Source organism: Chiloscyllium plagiosum, unplaced genomic scaffold, assembly GCF_037043375.1.
Source record: "Chiloscyllium plagiosum isolate Xiang-an unplaced genomic scaffold, Cpla_swu_hap1 HiC_scaffold_45, whole genome shotgun sequence".
Taxonomy (NCBI): domain Eukaryota; kingdom Metazoa; phylum Chordata; class Chondrichthyes; order Orectolobiformes; family Hemiscylliidae; genus Chiloscyllium; species Chiloscyllium plagiosum.
Window position 1 is genome coordinate 31,958,363 of NW_028270183.1, and position 19,867 is coordinate 31,978,229.

Below are 19,867 nucleotides of genomic sequence, written 5' to 3' on the forward strand. Positions count from 1 at the left end.
GAGACACAATGTTGTTACAGAGGTGAAGAATGTTGGTCTAAGGGACATAGAGACACAGAGCTGTTACAGAGGTGAAGAATGTTGGTCTAAGGGACACAGAGACACAAAGTTGTTACAGAGGTGAAGAATGTTGGTCTGAGGGACACAGAGACACAGAGTTGTTACAGAGGAGAAGAATGTTGGTCTGAGGGACATAGAGACACAGAGCTGTTACAGAGGTGAAGAATGTTGGTCTAAAGGACACAGAGACACAGAGATGTTACAGAGGTCAAGAATGTCGGTCTAAGGGACACAGAGACACAGAGATGTTACAGAGGTCAAGAATGTTGGTCTAAGGGACACCGTGACACACAGCTGTTACAGAAGTGAAGAATGTTGGTCTGAGGGACACAGAGACACAGAGCTGTTACAGAGGAGAAGAATGTTTATCTAAGGGACACAGAGACACAGAGATGTTACAGAGGTCAAGAATGTTGGTCTAAGGGACACCGAGACACAGACTTGTTACAGAGGTGAAGAATGTTGGTCTCAGAGACACAGAGTTGTTACAGTGGTGAAGAATGTTGTTCTGAGGGACACAGAGACACAGAGCCGTTACAGAGGTGAAGAATGTTAGTCTGAGGGAATTAGATAGGCAGAGCTGTTACAGAGGTGAAGAACGTTGGTCTAAGGGACACTGAGACACAGAGCTGTTACAGAGGTGAAGAATGTTGGTCTAAAGGACACAGATACACAGAGCTGTTACAGAGGTGATGAACGTTGGTCTAAGGGACACTGAGACACAGATCTGTGACACAGGTGAAGAATGTTGATCTGTGGGACATAGAGACACAGAGCTGTTACAGAGGTTAAGAATGTGGGTCTAAGGGACACAGAGACATAGAGATATTACAGAGGAGAAGAATGTTTGTCTAAGGGACACAGAGACACAGAGCTGTTACAGAGGAGAAGAATGTTTATCTAAGGGACACAGAGACACAGAATTGTTACAGAGGTGAAGAATGTTGCTTTAAGGGACACAGAGACACAGAGTTGCTAAAGAGGTGAAGAATGTGGGTCTAAGGGACACAGAGACACAGAGCTGTTACACAGCTGAAGAATGTTAGTCAATGGGACACAGAGACACAGAGCTGTTACGGAGGTGAAGAATGTTGGTCTAAGGGACACAGAGACACAAAGTTGTTACAGAGGTGAAGAATGTTGGTCTAAGGGACACACAGACACAAAGTTGTTACAGAGGTGAAGAATGTTGGTCTGAGGGACACAGAGACACAGAGTTGTTACAGAGGAGAAGAATGTCGGTCTAAGGGACATAGAGACACAGAGCTGTTACAGAGGTGAAGAATGTTGGTCTAAGGGACACAGAGACACAAAGTTGTTACAGAGGTGAAGAATGTTGGTCTGAGGGACACAGAGACACAGAGTTGTTACAGAGGAGAAGAATGTTGGTCTGAGGGACATAGAGACACAGAGCTGTTACAGAGGTGAAGAATGTTGGTCTAAAGGACACAAAGACACAGAGATGTTACAGAGGTCAAGAATGTCGGTCTAAGGGACACAGAGACACAGAGATGTTACAGAGGTCAAGAATGTTGGTCTAAGGGACACCGAGACACACAGCTGTTACAGAGGTGAAGAATGTTGGTCTGAGGGACACAGAGACACAGAGCTGTTACAGAGGAGAAGAATGTTTATCTAAGGGACACAGAGACACAGAGATGTTACAGAGGTCAAGAATGTTGGTCTAAGGGACACCGAGACACAGAGTTGTTACAGAGGTGAAGAATGTTGGTCTCAGAGACACAGAGTTGTTACAGTGGTGAAGAATGTTGTTCTAAGGGACACAGAGACACAGATCTGTGACACAGGTGAAGAATGTTGGTCTGTGGGACATAGAGACACAGAGCTGTTACAGAGGTGAAGAATGTGGGTCTAAGGGACACAGAGACATAGAGATATTACAGAGGAGAAGAATGTTGGTCTAAGGGACACAGAGACACAGAGCTGTTACAGAGGTGAAGAATGTAGGACTAAGGGACACCGAGACACAGAATTGTTACAGAGGTGAAGAGTGTTGGTCCTCGGGACATAGAGACACAGATCTGTTACACAGGTGAAGAGTGTTGGTCTAAGGGACACAGAGACACAGAGCTGTTACAGAGGTGAAGAATGTTGGTCTAAGGGACACAGAGACACAGAGCTGTTACAGAGGTGAAGAGTGTTGGTCTAAGGGACACAGAGACACAGAGCTGTTACAGAGGTGAAGAATGTTGGTCTCAGGGACACAGAGACACAGAGCTGTTACAGAGGTGAAGAATGTTGGACAAAGGGACACAGAGACACAGAGCTGTTACAGAGGTGAAGAGTGTTGGTCTAAGGGACATAGAGACACAGAGCTGTTACAGAGGTGAAGAATGTTGGTCTAAGGGACACAGAGACACAGAGCTGTTACAGAGGTGAAGAATCTTGGACTAAGGGACACAGAGACACAGAGTTGTTACAGAGGTGAAGAGTGTTGGTCTAAGGGACACAGAGACACAGAGTTGTTACAGAGGTGAAGAATGTTGGTCTAAGGGACACAAAGGCACAGAGCTGTTACAGAGGTGAAGAATGTTGGTCTGAGGGACATAAAGACACAGAGCTGTTACAGAGGTGAAGAATGTTGGTCTAAGGGACACAGAGACACAGAGCTGTTACAGGGGTGAAGAATGTGGGTCTAAGGGACACAGAGACACAGAATTGTTACAGAGGTGAAGAGTGTTGGTGCTCGTGACATAGAGACACAGATCTGTTACACAGGTGGAGAATGTTGGTCTGAGGGACACAGAGACGCAGAGCTGTTACAGAGGAGAAGAATGTTGATCTAAGGGACCCAGAGACACAAAGTTGTGACAGAGGTCAAGAATGTTGGTCTAAGGGACACAGAAACACAGAGTTGTTACAGAGGTGAAGAATGTGGATCTCAGGGACACACAGCTGTTACAGAGGTGAAGAATGATGGTCTAAGTGACACAGAGACAAGAGTTGTTACAGAGGTGAAGAATGTTGGTCTAAGGGACATAGAGACACAGAGCTGTTACAGAGGTGAAGAATGTTGGTCTAAGGGACAAAGAGACACAGAGTTGTTACAGAGGTGAAGAATGTTGGACTAAGGGACACAGAGAGACAGAGCTGTTACAGAGGTGAAGAATTTTGGTCTAATGGAAATAGAGACACAGAGTTGTTACAGAGGTGAAGAATGTTGGTCTGAGTGACACAGAGACACAGAGCTGTTACAGAGGTGAAGAGTGTTGGTCTAGAGACACAGAGACACAGAGCTGTTACAGAGGTGAAGAATGTTGATCAAAGGGACACAGAGACACAGAGTTGTTACAGAGGTGAAGTATGTTGGACTAAGGGACACAGAGACACAGAGCTGTTACGGAGGAGAAGAATGTGGGTCTAAGGGACACACAGACACAGAGCTGTTACAGAGGTGAAGAATGTTGGTCTAAGAGACACAGAGACACAGAGTTGTTACAGAGGTGAAGAATGTTGATCTAAGGGACACAGAGACACAGAGATGTTACAGATTTGAAGAATGTTGGACGAAGGGACACAGTGAAACAGAGCTGTTACAGAGTTGAAGGATGTTGGTCTGAGGGACACAGAGACACAGAGCTGTTACAAAGGTGAAGAATGTTGGTCTAAGGGACACAGAGACACAGAATTGTTGCAGAGGTGAAGAATGTTGGTCTGAGGTACACAGAGACAGAGAGCTGTTACAGAGGAGAAGAATGTTTATCTAAGGGACGCAGAGACACAGAATTGTTACAGAGGTGAAGAATGTTGCTTTAAGGGACACAGAGACACAGAGTTGTTACAGAGCTGAAGAATGTTAGTCAATGGGACACAGAGACACAGAGCTGTTACGGAGGTGAAGAATGTGGGTCTAAGGGACACACAGACACAGAGCTGTTACAGAGGTGAAGAATGTTGGTCTAAGGGACACAGAGACACAGAGTTGTTACAGAGGTGAAGAATGTTGATCTAAGGGACACAGAGACACAGAGATGTTACAGAGGTGAAGAATGTTGGACTAAGGGACACAGAGACACAGAGCTGTTACAGAGGTGAAGAATGTTGGTCTGAGGGACACAGAGACACAGAGCTGTTACAAAGGTGAAGAATGTTGGTCTAAGGGACACAGAGACACAGAATTGTTGCAGAGGTGAAGAATGTTGGTCTGAGGTACACAGAGACAGAGAGCTGTTACAGAGGAGAAGAATGTTTATCTAAGGGACACAGAGACACAGATTTTTTACAGAGGTGATGAATGTTGCTTTAAGGGACACAGAGACACAGAGTTGTTAAAGAGGTGAAGAATGTGGATCTAAGGGACACAGAGACACAGAGCTGTTACAGAGGTGAAGAATGTTGGTCTAAGGGACATAGAGACACAGAGCTGTTACAGAGGTGAAGAATGTTGGTCTGAGGGACACAGAGACACAGAGCTGTTACAAAGGTGAAGAATGTTGGTCTAAGGGACACAGAGACACAGAATTGTTGCAGAGGTGAAGAATGTTGGTCTGAGGTACACAGAGACAGAGAGCTGTTACAGAGGAGAAGAATGTTTATCTAAGGGACACAGAGACACAGAATTGTTACAGAGGTGATGAATGTTGCTTTAAGGGACACAGAGACACAGAGTTGTTAAAGAGGTGAAGAATGTGGGTCTAAGGGACACAGAGACACAGAGCTGTTACAGAGGTGAAGAATGTTGGTCTAAGGGTCATAGAGACACAGAGCTGTTACAGAGGTGAAGAATGTTGGTCTAAGGGACACAGAGACACAAAGTTGTTACAGAGGTGAAGAATGTTGGTCTGAGGTACACAGAGACACAGAGTTGTTACAGAGGAGAAGAATGTTGGTCTGAGGGACACAGAGACACAGAGCTGTTACAGAGGTGAAGAATGTTGGTCTAAAGGACACAGAGACACAGAGATGTTACAGAGGTCAAGAATGTCGGTCTAAGGGACACAGAGACACAGAGATGTTACAGAGGTCAAGAATGTTGGTCTAAGGGACACCGAGACACAGAGCTGTTACAGAGGTGAAGAATGTTGGTCTGAGAGACACAGAGACACAGAGCTGTTACAGAGGAGAAGAATGTTTATCTAAGGGACACAGAGACACAGAGATGTTACAGAGGTCAAGAATGTTGGTCTAAGGGACACCGAGACACAGAGTTGTTACAGAGGTGAAGAATGTTGGTCTCAGAGACACAGAGTTGTTACAGTGGTGAAGAATGTTGTTCTAAGGGACACAGAGACACAGAGCCGTTACAGAGGTGAAGAATGTTTGTCTGAGGGAATTAGATAGGCAGAGCTGTTACAGAGGTGAAGAACGTTGGTCTAAGGGACACTGAGACACAGAGCTGTTACAGAGGTGAAGAATGTTGGTCTAAAGGACACAGATACACAGAGCAGTTACAGAGGTGAAGAACGTTGGTCTAAGGGACACTGAGACACAGATCTGTGACACAGGTGAAGAATGTTGGTCTGTGGGACATAGAGACACAGAGCTGTTACAGAGGTTAAGAATGTGGGTCTAAGGGACACAGAGACATAGAGATATTACAGAGGAGAAGAATGTTGGTCTAAGGGACACAGAGACACAGAGCTGTTACAGAGGTGAAGAATGTAGGACTAAGGGACACAGAGACACAGAGCTGATACACAGGTGAAGAATGTTGGTCGAAGGGACATAGAGACACAGTGATGTTACAGAGGTGAAGAATGTTGGTCTCAGGGACACAGAGACACAGAGTTGTTTCAGAGGTGAAGAATGTGGTTCTAAGGGACAAAGAGACATAGAGCTGTTACAGAGGTGAAGAATGTGGGTCAAAGGGACACAGAGACACGGAGCTGTTACAGAGGTGAAGAATGTTGGACTAACGGACACAGAGACACAGAGCTGTTACAGAGGTGAAGAATGTTGGCCTAAGGGACATAGAGACACAGAGATGTTGCAGAGGAAAAGAATGTTGGCCTAAGGGACACAGAGACACAGAGATGTTACAGCGGTGAAGAATGTTGGTCTGTGGGACATAGAGACACAGAGCTGTTACAGAGGTGAAAAATGTTGGTCTGAGGGACACAGAGACACAGAGTTGTTACAGAGGTGTCGAATGTGGGTCTAAGGGACACAGAGACACAGAGCTGTTACAGAGGTGAAGAATGTTGGTCTAAGGGACATAGAGACACAGAGCTGTTACAGAGGTGAAGAATGTTGGTCTGAGGGACACAGAGACACAGAGCTGTTACAGAGGTGAAGAATGTTGGTCTAAGGGACATAGAGACACAGAATTGTTACAGAGGTGAAGAGTGTTCGTCTAAGGGACATAGAGACACAGAGGAGTTACACAGGTGAAGAATGTTGGTCTGAGGGACACGGAGACACAGAGCTGTTACAGAGGTGAAGAATGTGGGTCTAAGGGACACAGAGACATAGAGATATTACAGAGGTGAAGAATGTGGGTCTAATGGACACAGAGACACAGAGCTGTTACATAGGTGAAGAATGTTGGTCTAAGGGACATAGAGACACAGAGATGTTACAGAGGTGAAGAATGTTGGTCTAAGGGACACAAGGACACTGAGCTGTTACAGAGGTGAAGAATGTTGGTCAAAGGGATACAGAGACACAGAGTTGTTACAGAGATGAAGAATGTTGGTCTGAGGGACACAGAGACACAGCTGTTACAGAGGTGAAGTATGTTGGACTAAGGGACACAGAGACACAGAGATGTTAGAGTAGTGAAGAATGTTGGTCTTGGGACATAGAGACACAGAGCTGATACAGAGGTGAAGAATGTGGTTCTAAGGGACAAAGAGACATAGAGCTGTTACAGAGGTGAAGAATGTGGGTCAAAGGGACACAGAGACACAGAGCTGTTACAGAGGTGAAGAATGTTGGACTAACGGACACAGAGACACAGAGCTGTTACAGAGGTGAAGAATGTTGGTCTAAGGAACATAGAGACACAGAGATGTTACAGAGGTGAAGAATGTTGGTCTAAGGGACACAGAGACACAGAGCTGTTACAGAGGTGAAGAATGTTGGTCTAAGGGTCACAGAGACACAGAGATGTTACAGCGGTGAAGAATGTTGGTCTAAGGGACGTAGAGACACAGAGTTGTTACAGAGGTGAAGAATGTGGGTCTAAGGGACACAGAGACACAGAGCTGTTACAGAGGTGAAGAATGTTGGTCTAAGGGACATTGAGACACAGAATTGTTACAGAGGTGAAGAGTGTTCGTCCAAGGGACATAGAGACACAGAGCTGTTACACAGGTGAAGAATGTTGGTCTGAGGGACATGGAGACACAGAGCTGTTACAGAGGTGAAGAATGTGGGTCTAAGGGACACAGAGACAGAGAGATATTACAGAGGTGAAGAATGTGGGTCTAAGGGACACAGAGACACAGAGCTGTTACAGAGTTGAAGAATGTTGGTCTAAGGGACATAGAGACACAGAGTTCTTACAGAGGTGAAGAATGTTGGTCTAAGGGACACAGAGACACAGAGCTGTTACAGAGGTGAAGAATGTTGGTCAAAGGGACACAGAGACACAGAGTTGTTACAGAGATGAAGAATGTTTGTCTGAGGGACACTAAGACACAGAGCTGTTACAGAGGTGAAATATGTTGGACTAAGGGACACAGAGACACAGAGATGTTAGAGAGGTGAGGAATGTTGGTCTGTGGGGCATAGAGACACAGAGCTGTTACAGAGGTGAAGAATGCGGGTGTAAGGGACACAGAGACACAGAGCTGTTACAGAGGTGAAGAATGTTGGACTAAGGGACACAGAGACACAGCGATGTTACAGAGGTGAGGAATGTTGGTCTAAGGGACACAGAGACACAGATGTGACAGAGGTGAAGAATGTTGGTGTGAGGGACACAAAGACACAGAGCTGTTACAGAGGCGAAGAATGTTTGTCTAAGGGACACAGAAACACAGAGTTGTTAGAGGAGAAGAATGTTGGTCTCAGGGACACAGAGACACAGAGTTGTTACAGAGGTGAAGAATGTGGTTCTAAGGGGCACAGAGACACAGAGCTGTTACAGAGGTGAAGAATGTTGGTCTAAGGGACATAGAGACACAGAGCTGTTACAGAGGTGAAGAATGTTGGTCTAAAGGACACAGAGACACAGAGATGTTACAGAGGTCGAGAATGTCGGTCTAAGGGACACAGAGACACAGAGATGTTACAGAGGTCAAGAATGTTGGTCTAAGGGACACCGAGACACAGAGCTGTTACAGAGGTGAAGAATGTTGGTCTGAGAGACACAGAGACACAGAGCTGTTACAGAGGAGAAGAATGTTTATCTAAGGGACACAGAGACACAGAGATGTTACAGAGGTCAAGAATGTTGGTCTAAGGGACACCGAGACACAGAGTTGTTACAGAGGTGAAGAATGTTGGTCTCAGAGACACAGAGTTGTTACAGTGGTGAAGAATGTTGTTCTAAGGGACACAGAGACACAGAGCCGTTACAGAGGTGAAGAATGTTTGTCTGAGGGAATTAGATAGGCAGAGCTGTTACAGAGGTGAAGAACGTTGGTCTAAGGGACACTGAGACACAGAGCTGTTACAGAGGTGAAGAATGTTGGTCTAAAGGACACAGATACACAGAGCAGTTACAGAGGTGAAGAACGTTGGTCTAAGGGACACTGAGACACAGATCTGTGACACAGGTGAAGAATGTTGGTCTGTGGGACATAGAGACACAGAGCTGTTACAGAGGTTAAGAATGTGGGTCTAAGGGACACAGAGACATAGAGATATTACAGAGGAGAAGAATGTTGGTCTAAGGGACACAGAGACACAGAGCTGTTACAGAGGTGAAGAATGTAGGACTAAGGGACACAGAGACACAGAGCTGATACACAGGTGAAGAATGTTGGTCGAAGGGACATAGAGACACAGTGATGTTACAGAGGTGAAGAATGTTGGTCTCAGGGACACAGAGACACAGAGTTGTTTCAGAGGTGAAGAATGTGGTTCTAAGGGACAAAGAGACATAGAGCTGTTACAGAGGTGAAGAATGTGGGTCAAAGGGACACAGAGACACGGAGCTGTTACAGAGGTGAAGAATGTTGGACTAACGGACACAGAGACACAGAGCTGTTACAGAGGTGAAGAATGTTGGCCTAAGGGACATAGAGACACAGAGATGTTGCAGAGGAAAAGAATGTTGGCCTAAGGGACACAGAGACACAGAGATGTTACAGCGGTGAAGAATGTTGGTCTGTGGGACATAGAGACACAGAGCTGTTACAGAGGTGAAAAATGTTGGTCTGAGGGACACAGAGACACAGAGTTGTTACAGAGGTGTCGAATGTGGGTCTAAGGGACACAGAGACACAGAGCTGTTACAGAGGTGAAGAATGTTGGTCTAAGGGACATAGAGACACAGAGCTGTTACAGAGGTGAAGAATGTTGGTCTGAGGGACACAGAGACACAGAGCTGTTACAGAGGTGAAGAATGTTGGTCTAAGGGACATAGAGACACAGAATTGTTACAGAGGTGAAGAGTGTTCGTCTAAGGGACATAGAGACACAGAGGAGTTACACAGGTGAAGAATGTTGGTCTGAGGGACACGGAGACACAGAGCTGTTACAGAGGTGAAGAATGTGGGTCTAAGGGACACAGAGACATAGAGATATTACAGAGGTGAAGAATGTGGGTCTAATGGACACAGAGACACAGAGCTGTTACATAGGTGAAGAATGTTGGTCTAAGGGACATAGAGACACAGAGATGTTACAGAGGTGAAGAATGTTGGTCTAAGGGACACAAGGACACAGAGCTGTTACAGAGGTGAAGAATGTTGGTCAAAGGGATACAGAGACACAGAGTTGTTACAGAGATGAAGAATGTTGGTCTGAGGGACACAGAGACACAGCTGTTACAGAGGTGAAGTATGTTGGACTAAGGGACACAGAGACACAGAGATGTTAGAGTAGTGAAGAATGTTGGTCTTGGGACATAGAGACACAGAGCTGATACAGAGGTGAAGAATGTGGTTCTAAGGGACAAAGAGACATAGAGCTGTTACAGAGGTGAAGAATGTGGGTCAAAGGGACACAGAGACACAGAGCTGTTACAGAGGTGAAGAATGTTGGACTAACGGACACAGAGACACAGAGCTGTTACAGAGGTGAAGAATGTTGGTCTAAGGAACATAGAGACACAGAGATGTTACAGAGGTGAAGAATGTTGGTCTAAGGGACACAGAGACACAGAGCTGTTACAGAGGTGAAGAATGTTGGTCTAAGGGTCACAGAGACACAGAGATGTTACAGCGGTGAAGAATGTTGGTCTAAGGGACGTAGAGACACAGAGTTGTTACAGAGGTGAAGAATGTGGGTCTAAGGGACACAGAGACACAGAGCTGTTACAGAGGTGAAGAATGTTGGTCTAAGGGACATTGAGACACAGAATTGTTACAGAGGTGAAGAGTGTTCGTCCAAGGGACATAGAGACACAGAGCTGTTACACAGGTGAAGAATGTTGGTCTGAGGGACATGGAGACACAGAGCTGTTACAGAGGTGAAGAATGTGGGTCTAAGGGACACAGAGACAGAGAGATATTACAGAGGTGAAGAATGTGGGTCTAAGGGACACAGAGACACAGAGCTGTTACAGAGTTGAAGAATGTTGGTCTAAGGGACATAGAGACACAGAGTTCTTACAGAGGTGAAGAATGTTGGTCTAAGGGACACAGAGACACAGAGCTGTTACAGAGGTGAAGAATGTTGGTCAAAGGGACACAGAGACACAGAGTTGTTACAGAGATGAAGAATGTTTGTCTGAGGGACACTAAGACACAGAGCTGTTACAGAGGTGAAATATGTTGGACTAAGGGACACAGAGACACAGAGATGTTAGAGAGGTGAGGAATGTTGGTCTGTGGGGCATAGAGACACAGAGCTGTTACAGAGGTGAAGAATGCGGGTGTAAGGGACACAGAGACACAGAGCTGTTACAGAGGTGAAGAATGTTGGACTAAGGGACACAGAGACACAGCGATGTTACAGAGGTGAGGAATGTTGGTCTAAGGGACACAGAGACACAGATGTGACAGAGGTGAAGAATGTTGGTGTGAGGGACACAAAGACACAGAGCTGTTACAGAGGCGAAGAATGTTTGTCTAAGGGACACAGAAACACAGAGTTGTTAGAGGAGAAGAATGTTGGTCTCAGGGACACAGAGACACAGAGTTGTTACAGAGGTGAAGAATGTGGTTCTAAGGGGCACAGAGACACAGAGCTGTTACAGAGGTGAAGAATGTTGGTCTAAGGGACATAGAGACACAGAGCTGTTACAGAGGTGAAGAATGTTGGACTAAGGGACACAGAGACACAGAGTTGTTACAGAGGTGAAGAATGTTGGTCTGTGGGACATAGAGACACAGAGCTGTTACAGAGGTTAAGAATGTTGGACTAAGGGACTCAGCGACACAGAGCTGTTTCAGAGGTGAAGAATGTTGGTCTCAGGGACACAGAGACACAGAGCTGTTACAGAGGTGAAGAATGTTGGTCTAAGGGACACAGAGACACAGAGCTGTTACAGAGGTGAAGAATGTGGGTGTAAGGGACACAGAGACACAGAGCTGTTACAAAGGTGAAGAATGTTGGACTAAGGGACACAGAGACACAGAGATGTTACAGAGGTGAAGAATGTTGGTCTAAGGGACACAGAGATCCAGATGTGACAGAGGTGACGAATGTTGGTGTGAGGGACACAGAGACACAGAGCTGTTACAGAGGCGAAGAATGTTTGTCTAAGGGACACAGAGACACAGAGTTGTTACAGAGGAGAAGAATGTTGGTCTGAGGGACATAGAGACACAGAGCTGTTACAGAGTTGAAGAATGTTGGTCTGAGGGACATAGAGACACAGAGCTGTTGCAGAGGTGAAGAATGTTGGTCTAAGGGACACAGAGACACAGAGATGTTACAGAGGTCAAGAATGTCGGTCTAAGGGACACAGAGACACAGAGATGTTACAGAGGTCAAGAATGTTGGTCTAAGGGACACCGCGACACAGAGTTGCTACAGAGGTGAAGAATGTTTGTCTGAGGGACATAGAGACACAGAGCTGTTACAGAGGTGAAGAATGTTGGTCTAAGGGACACAGAGACACAGAGATGTTACAGAGGTCAAGAATGTTGGTCTAAGGGACACCGAGACACAGAGTTGTTACAGAGGTGAAGAATGTTGGTCTCAGAGACACAGAGTTGTTACAGTGGTGAAGAATGTTGTTCTAAGGGACACAGAGACACAGAGCGGTTACAGAGGTGAAGAATGTTCGTCTGAGGGAATTAGATAGGCAGAGCTGTTACGGAGGTGAAGAACATTGGTCTAATGGACATAGAGACACAGAGCTGTTACAGAGGTGAAGAATGTTGGTCTAATGGACATAGAGACACAGAGCTGTTACAGAGGTGAAGAATGTTGGTCTGAGGGACACAGAGACACAGAGTTGTTACAGAGGTGAAGAGTGTTGGTCTGAGGGACACAGAGACAGATAACTGTTACAGAGGTTAAGAATGTTGGACTAAGGGACACAGAGACACAGAGTTGTTACAGAGGTGAAGAATGTTGGTCTGAGGGAAGCAGAGACACAGAGTTGTTACAGAGGTGAAGAATGTTCGTCTAAAGGACACAGAGACACAGAATTGTTACAAGTTGAAGAGTGTTCGTCTTAGGGACATAGAGACACAGAGCTGTTACACAGGTGAAGAATGTTGGTCTGAGGGACATAGAGACACAGAGCTGTTACAGAGGTGAAGAATGTGGGTCTAAGGGACACAGAGACATAGAGATATTACAGAGGTGCAGAATTTGGGTCTAAGGGACACAGAGACACAGAGCTGTTTCAGAGGTGAAGAATGTTGGTTTAAGGGACATAGAGACACAGAGATGTTACAGAGGTGAAGAATGTTGGTCTAAGGGACACAGAGACACAGAGCTGTTACAGAGGTGAAGAATGTTGGTCTAAGGGACACAGAGACACAGAGTTGTTACAGAGGCGAAGAATTTTGGTCTGAGGGACACAGAGCCACAGCGTTGTTACAGAGCTGAAGAATGTTGGTCTAAGGGACACAGAGACACAGAGTTGTTACAGAGGTGAAGAATGTTGGACTAAGGGACTCAGCGACACAGAGATGTTACAGAGGTGAAGAATGATGGTCTCAGGGACACAGAGACACAGATCTGTTACAGAGGTGAAGAATGTTGGTCTGAGAGACACTGAGACACAGAGTTGTTACAGAGGAGACGAATGTTGGTCTAAGGGACACAGAGACACAGATTTGTGACAGAGGTGAAGAATGTTGATCTCACGGTCACAGAGACACAGAGATGTTAAAGAGGTGAAGAGTGTAGGTCTAAGGGACACAGAGACACAGAGATGTAACAGAGGTGAAGAATGTTGGACTAAGGGACATAAAGACACAGTGATGTTACAGAGGTGAAGAATGTTGGTCTCAGGGACACAGAGACACAGAGCTGTTACAGAGGTGAAGAATGTTCGTCTAAGGGACAGAGTGACACAGAGTTGTTACAGAGTTGAAGAATGTTGGTCTAAGGGACATAGAGACACAGAGTTGTTACGGAGATGAAGAATGCTGGACTAAGGGATATAGAGATGTTACAGAGGTGAAGAATGTTGGTCTAAGGGACATAGAGACACAGAGTTGTTACAGAGGTGAAGAATGTTGGACTAAGGGACTCAGCGACACAGAGCTGTTACAGAGGTGAAGAATGTTGGTCTGAGGGACACTGAGACACAGAGTTGTTACAGAGGAGACGAATGTTGGTCTAAGGGACAGAGAGACACAGAGTTGTTACAGAGGTGAAGAATGTTGGTCTGTGGGACATAGAGACACAGAGCTGTTACAGAGGTTATGAATGTGGGTCTAAGGGACACAGAGACACAGAGATATTACAGAGGTGAAGAATGTCGTTCTAACGGACACAGAGACACAGAGCTGTTACAGAGGTGAAGAATGTTGGTCTAAGGAACATAGAGACACAGAGATGTTACAGAGGTGAAGAATGTTGGTCTAAGGGACACAGAGACACAGACCTGTTACAGAGGTGAAGAATGTTGGTCTAAGGGTCACAGAGACACAGAGATGTTACAGCGGTGAAGAATGTTGGTCTAAGGGACGTAGAGACACAGAGTTGTTACAGAGGTGAAGAATGTGGGTCTAAGGGACACAGAGACACAGAGCTGTTACAGAGGTGAAGAATGTTGGTCTGAGGGACACAGAGACACAGAGCTGTTACAGAGGTGAAGAATGTTGGTCTAAGGGACATTGAGACACAGAATTGTTACAGAGGTGAAGAGTGTTCGTCCAAGGGACATAGAGACACAGAGCTGTTACACAGGTGAAGAATGTTGGTCTGAGGGACATGGAGACACAGAGCTGTTACAGAGGTGAAGAATGTGGGTCTAAGGGACACAGAGACATAGAGATATTACAGAGGTGAAGAATGTGGGTCTAAGGGACACAGAGACACAGAGCTGTTACAGAGTTGAAGAATGTTGGTCTAAGGGACACAGAGACACAGAGCTGTTACAGAGGTGAAGAATGTTGGTCAAAGGGACACAGAGACACAGAGTTGTTACAGAGATGAAGAATGTTTGTCTGAGGGACACTAAGACACAGAGCTGTTACAGAGTTGAAGTATGTTGGACTAAGGGACACAGAGACACAGAGATGTTAGAGAGGTGAAGAATGTTGGTCTGTGGGACATAGAGACACAGAGCTGTTACAGAGGTGAAGAATGCGGGTGTAAGGGACACAGAGACACAGAGGTGTTACAGAGGTGAAGAATGTTGGACTAAGGGACACAGAGACACAGAGATGTTACAGAGGCGAAGAATGTTTGTCTAAGGGACACAGAAACACAGAGTTGTTACAGAGGAGAAGAATGTTGGACTCAGGGACACAGAGACAAAGAGTTGTTACACAGGTGAAGAATGTGGTTCTAAGGGACACAGAGACACAGAGATGTTACAGAGGTGAAGAATGTTTTACTCAGGGACTCAGCGACACAGAGATGTTACAGAGGTGAAGAATGTTGTTCTCTGGGACACAGAGACACAGAGCTGTTACAGAGGTGAAGAATGTTGGTCTGAGAGACACTGAGACACAGAGTTGTTACAGAGGAGACGAATGTTGGTCTAAGGGACACAGAGACACAGATTTGTGACAGAGGTGAAGAATGTTGTTCTCACGGACACAGAGACACAGAGATGTTAAAGAGGTGAAGAGTGTTGGTCTAAGGGACACAGAGACACAGAGATGTAACAGAGGTGAAGAATGTTGGACTAAGGGACATAAAGACACAGTGATGTTACAGAGGTGAAGAATGTTGGTCTCAGGGACACAGAGACACAGAGCTGTTACAGAGGTGAAGAATGTTGGTCTGAGGGACACTGAGAAACAGAGATGTTACAGAGGTGAAGAATGTTGGTCTAAGGGACAGAGAGACACAGAGTTGTTACAGAGTTGAAGAATGTTGGTCTAAGGGACACAGAGACACAGAGTTGTTACGGAGATGAAGAATGCTGGACTAAGGGATATAGAGATGTTACAGAGGTGAAGAATGTTGGTCTAAGGGACATAGAGACACAGAGTTGTTACAGAGGTGAAGAATGTTGGACTAAGGGACTCAGCGACACAGAGCTGTTACAGAGGTGAAGAATGTTGGTCTGAGGGACACTGAGACACAGAGTTGTTACAGAGGAGACGAATGATGGTCTAAGGGACAGAGAGACACAGAGTTGTTACAGAGGTGAAGAATGTTGGTCTGTGGGACATAGAGACACAGAGCTGTTACAGAGGTTATGAATGTGGGTCTATGGGACACAGAGACACAGAGATATTACAGAGGTGAAGAATGTCGGTCTAACGGACACAGAGACACAGAGCTGTTACAGAGGTGAAGAATGTTGGTCTAAGGGACATAGAGACACAGTGATGTTACAGAGGTGAAGAATGTTGGTCTAAGGGACACAAAGACACAGAGATGTAACAGAGGTAAAGAATATTGGTCTAAGGGACACCGAGACACAGAGCTGTTACAGAGGTGAAGAATGTTGGACTAAGGGACACAGAGACACAGAGATGTTACAGAGGTGAAGAATGTTGGTCTAAGGGACACAGAGACACAGATGTGACAGAGGTGAAGAATGTTGGTGTGAGGGACACAAAGACACAGAGCTGTTAAGTGACGAAGAATGTTTGTCTAAGGGACACAGAAACACAGAGTTGTTACAGAGAAGAAGAATGTTGGTCTCAGGGACACAGAGACACAGAGTTGTTACAGAGGTGAAGAATGTGGTTCTAAGGGACACAGAGACACAGAGCTGTTGCAGAGGTGAAGAATGTTGGTCTAAGGGACATAGAGACACAGAGCTGTTACAGAGGTGAAGAATGTTGGACTAAGGGACACAGAGACACAGAGTTGTTACAGAGGTGAAGAAAGTTGGTCTGTGGGACACAGAGACACAGAGCTGTTACAGAGGTGAAGAATGTTGGTGTAAGGGACACAGAGACACAGAGATCTTACAGAAGTGAAGAATGTTGGTCTAAGGGACACAGAGACACAGATGTGACAGAGGTGAAGAATGTTGGTGTGAGGGACACAAAGACACAGAGCTGTACAGAGGCGAAGAATGTTTGTCTAAGGGACACAGAGACACAGAGTTGTTACAGAGGAGAAGAATGTTGGTCTGAGGGACATAGAGACACAGAGCTGTTACAGAGGTGAAGAATGTTGGTCTAAGGGACACAGAGATGTTACAGAGGTCAAGAATGTTGGTCTAAGGGACACCGAGACACAGAGTTGTTACAGAGGTGAAGAATGTTGGTCTCAGAGACGCAGAGTTGTTACAGTGGTGAAGAATGTTGTTCTAAGGGACACAGAGACACAGAGCTGTTACAGAGGTGAAGAATGTTCGTCTGAGGGAATTAGATAGGCAGAGCTGTTACAGAGGTGAAGAACGTTGGTCTAATGGACATAGAGACACAGACCTGTTACAGAGGTGAAGAATGTTGGTCTAATGGACATAGAGACACAGAGCTGTTACAGAGGTGAAGAATGTTGGTCTGAGGGACACAGAGACACAGAGTTGTTACAGAGGTGAAGAGTGTTGGTCTGAGGGACACAGAGACAGATAACTGTTACAGAGGTTAAGAATGTTGGACTAAGGGACACAGAGACACAGAGTTGTTACAGAGGTGAAGAATGTTGGTCTGAGGGAAGCAGAGACACAGAGTTGTTACAGAGGTGAAGAATGTTCGTCTAAATGACATAGAGACACAGAATTGTTACAAGTTGAAGAGTGTTCGTCTTAGGGACATAGAGACACAGAGCTGTTACACAGGTGAAGAATGTTGGTCTGAGGGACATAGAGACACAGAGCTGTTACAGAGGTGAAGAATGTGGGTCTAAGGGACACAGAGACATAGAGATATTACAGAGGTGCAGAATTTGGGTCTAAGAGACACAGAGACACAGAGCTGTTTCAGAGGTGAAGAATGTTGGTTTAAGGGACATAGAGACACAAAGATGTTACAGAGGTGAAGAATGTTGGTCTAAGGGACACAGAGACACAGAGCTGTTACAGAGGGGAAGAATGTTGGTCTAAGGGACACAGAGACACAGAGTTGTTACAGAGGTGAAGAATTTTGGTCTGAGGGACACAGAGACACAGCGTTGTTACAGAGCTGAAGAATGTTGGTCTAAGGGACACAGAGACACAGAGTTGTTACAGAGGTGAAGAATGTTGGTCTCAGAGACACAGAGTTGTTACAGTGGTGAAGAATGTTGTTCTAAGGGACACAGAGACACAGAGCGGTTACAGAGGTGAAGAATGTTCGTCTGAGGGAATTAGATAGGCAGAGCTGTTACAGAGGTGAAGAACATTGGTCTAATGGACATAGAGACACAGAGCTGTTACAGAGGTGAAGAATGTTGGTCTAATGGACATAGAGACACAGAGCTGTTACAGAGGTGAAGAATGTTGGTCTGAGGGACACAGAGACAGATAACTGTTACAGAGGTTAAGAATGTTGGACTAAGGGACACAGAGACACAGAGTTGTTACAGAGGTGAAGAATGTTGGTCTGAGGGAAGCAGAGACACAGAGTTGTTACAGAGGTGAAGAATGTTCGTCTAAAGGACACAGAGACACAGAATTGTTACAAGTTGAAGAGTGTTCGTCTTAGGGACATAGAGACACAGAGCTGTTACACTGGTGAAGAATGTTGGTCTGAGGGACATAGAGACACAGAGCTGTTACAGAGGTGAAGAATGTGGGTCTAAGGGACACAGAGACATAGAGATATTACAGAGGTGCAGAATTTGGGTCTAAGGGACACAGAGACACAGAGCTGTTTCAGAGGTGAAGAATGTTGGTTTAAGGGACATAGAGACACAGAGATGTTACAGAGGTGAAGAATGTTGGTCTAAGGGACACAGAGACACAGAGCTGTTACAGAGGTGAAGAATGTTGGTCTAAGGGACACAGAGACACAGAGTTGTTACAGAGGTGAAGAATTTTGGTCTGAGGGACACAGAGACACAGCGTTGTTACAGAGCTGAAGAATGTTGGTCTAAGGGACTCAGCGACACAGAGATGTTACAGAGGTGAAGAATGTTGGTCTCAGGGACACAGAGACACAGATCTGTTACAGAGGTGAAGAATGTTGGTCTGAGAGACACTGAGACACAGAGTTGTTACAGAGGAGACGAATGTTGGTCTAAGGGACACAGAGACACAGATTTGTGACAGAGGTGAAGAATGTTGATCTCACGGTCACAGAGACACAGAGATGTTAAAGAGGTGAAGAGTGTTGGTCTAAGGGACACAGAGACACAGAGATGTAACAGAGGTGAAGAATGTTGGACTAAGGGACATAAAGACACAGTGATGTTACAGAGGTGAAGAATGTTGGTCTCAGGGACACAGAGACACAGAGCTGTTACAGAGGTGAAGAATGTTGGTCTGAGGGACACTGAGAAACAGAGATGTTACAGAGGTGAAGAATGTTGGTCTAAGGGACATAGATGCACAGAGCTGTTACAGAGGTGAAGAATGTTCGTCTAAGGGACAGAGTGACACAGAGTTGTTACGGAGATGAAGAATGCTGGACTAAGGGATATAGAGATGTTACAGAGGTGAAGAATGTTGGTCTAAGGGACATAGAGACACAGAGTTGTTACAGAGGTGAAGAATGTTGGACTAAGGGACTCAGCGACACAGAGCTGTTACAGAGGTGAAGAATGTTGGTCTGAGGGACACTGAGACACAGAGTTGTTACAGAGGAGACGAATGTTGGTCTAAGGGACAGAGAGACACAGAGTTGTTACAGAGGTGAAGAATGTTGGTCTGTGGGACATAGAGACACAGAGCTGTTACAGAGGTTATGAATGTGGGTCTAAGGGACACAGAGACACAGAGATATTACAGAGGTGAAGAATGTCGGTCTAACGGACACAGAGACACAGAGCTGTTACAGAGGTGAAGAATGTTGGTCTAAGGAACATAGAGACACAGAGATGTTACAGAGGTGAAGAATGTTGGTCTAAGGGACACAGAGACACAGACCTGTTACAGAGGTGAAGAATGTTGGTCTAAGGGTCACAGAGACACAGAGATGTTACAGCGGTGAAGAATGTTGGTCTAAGGGACGTAGAGACACAGAGTTGTTACAGAGGTGAAGAATGTGGGTCTAAGGGACACAGAGACACAGAGCTGTTACAGAGGTGAAGAATGTTGGTCTGAGGGACA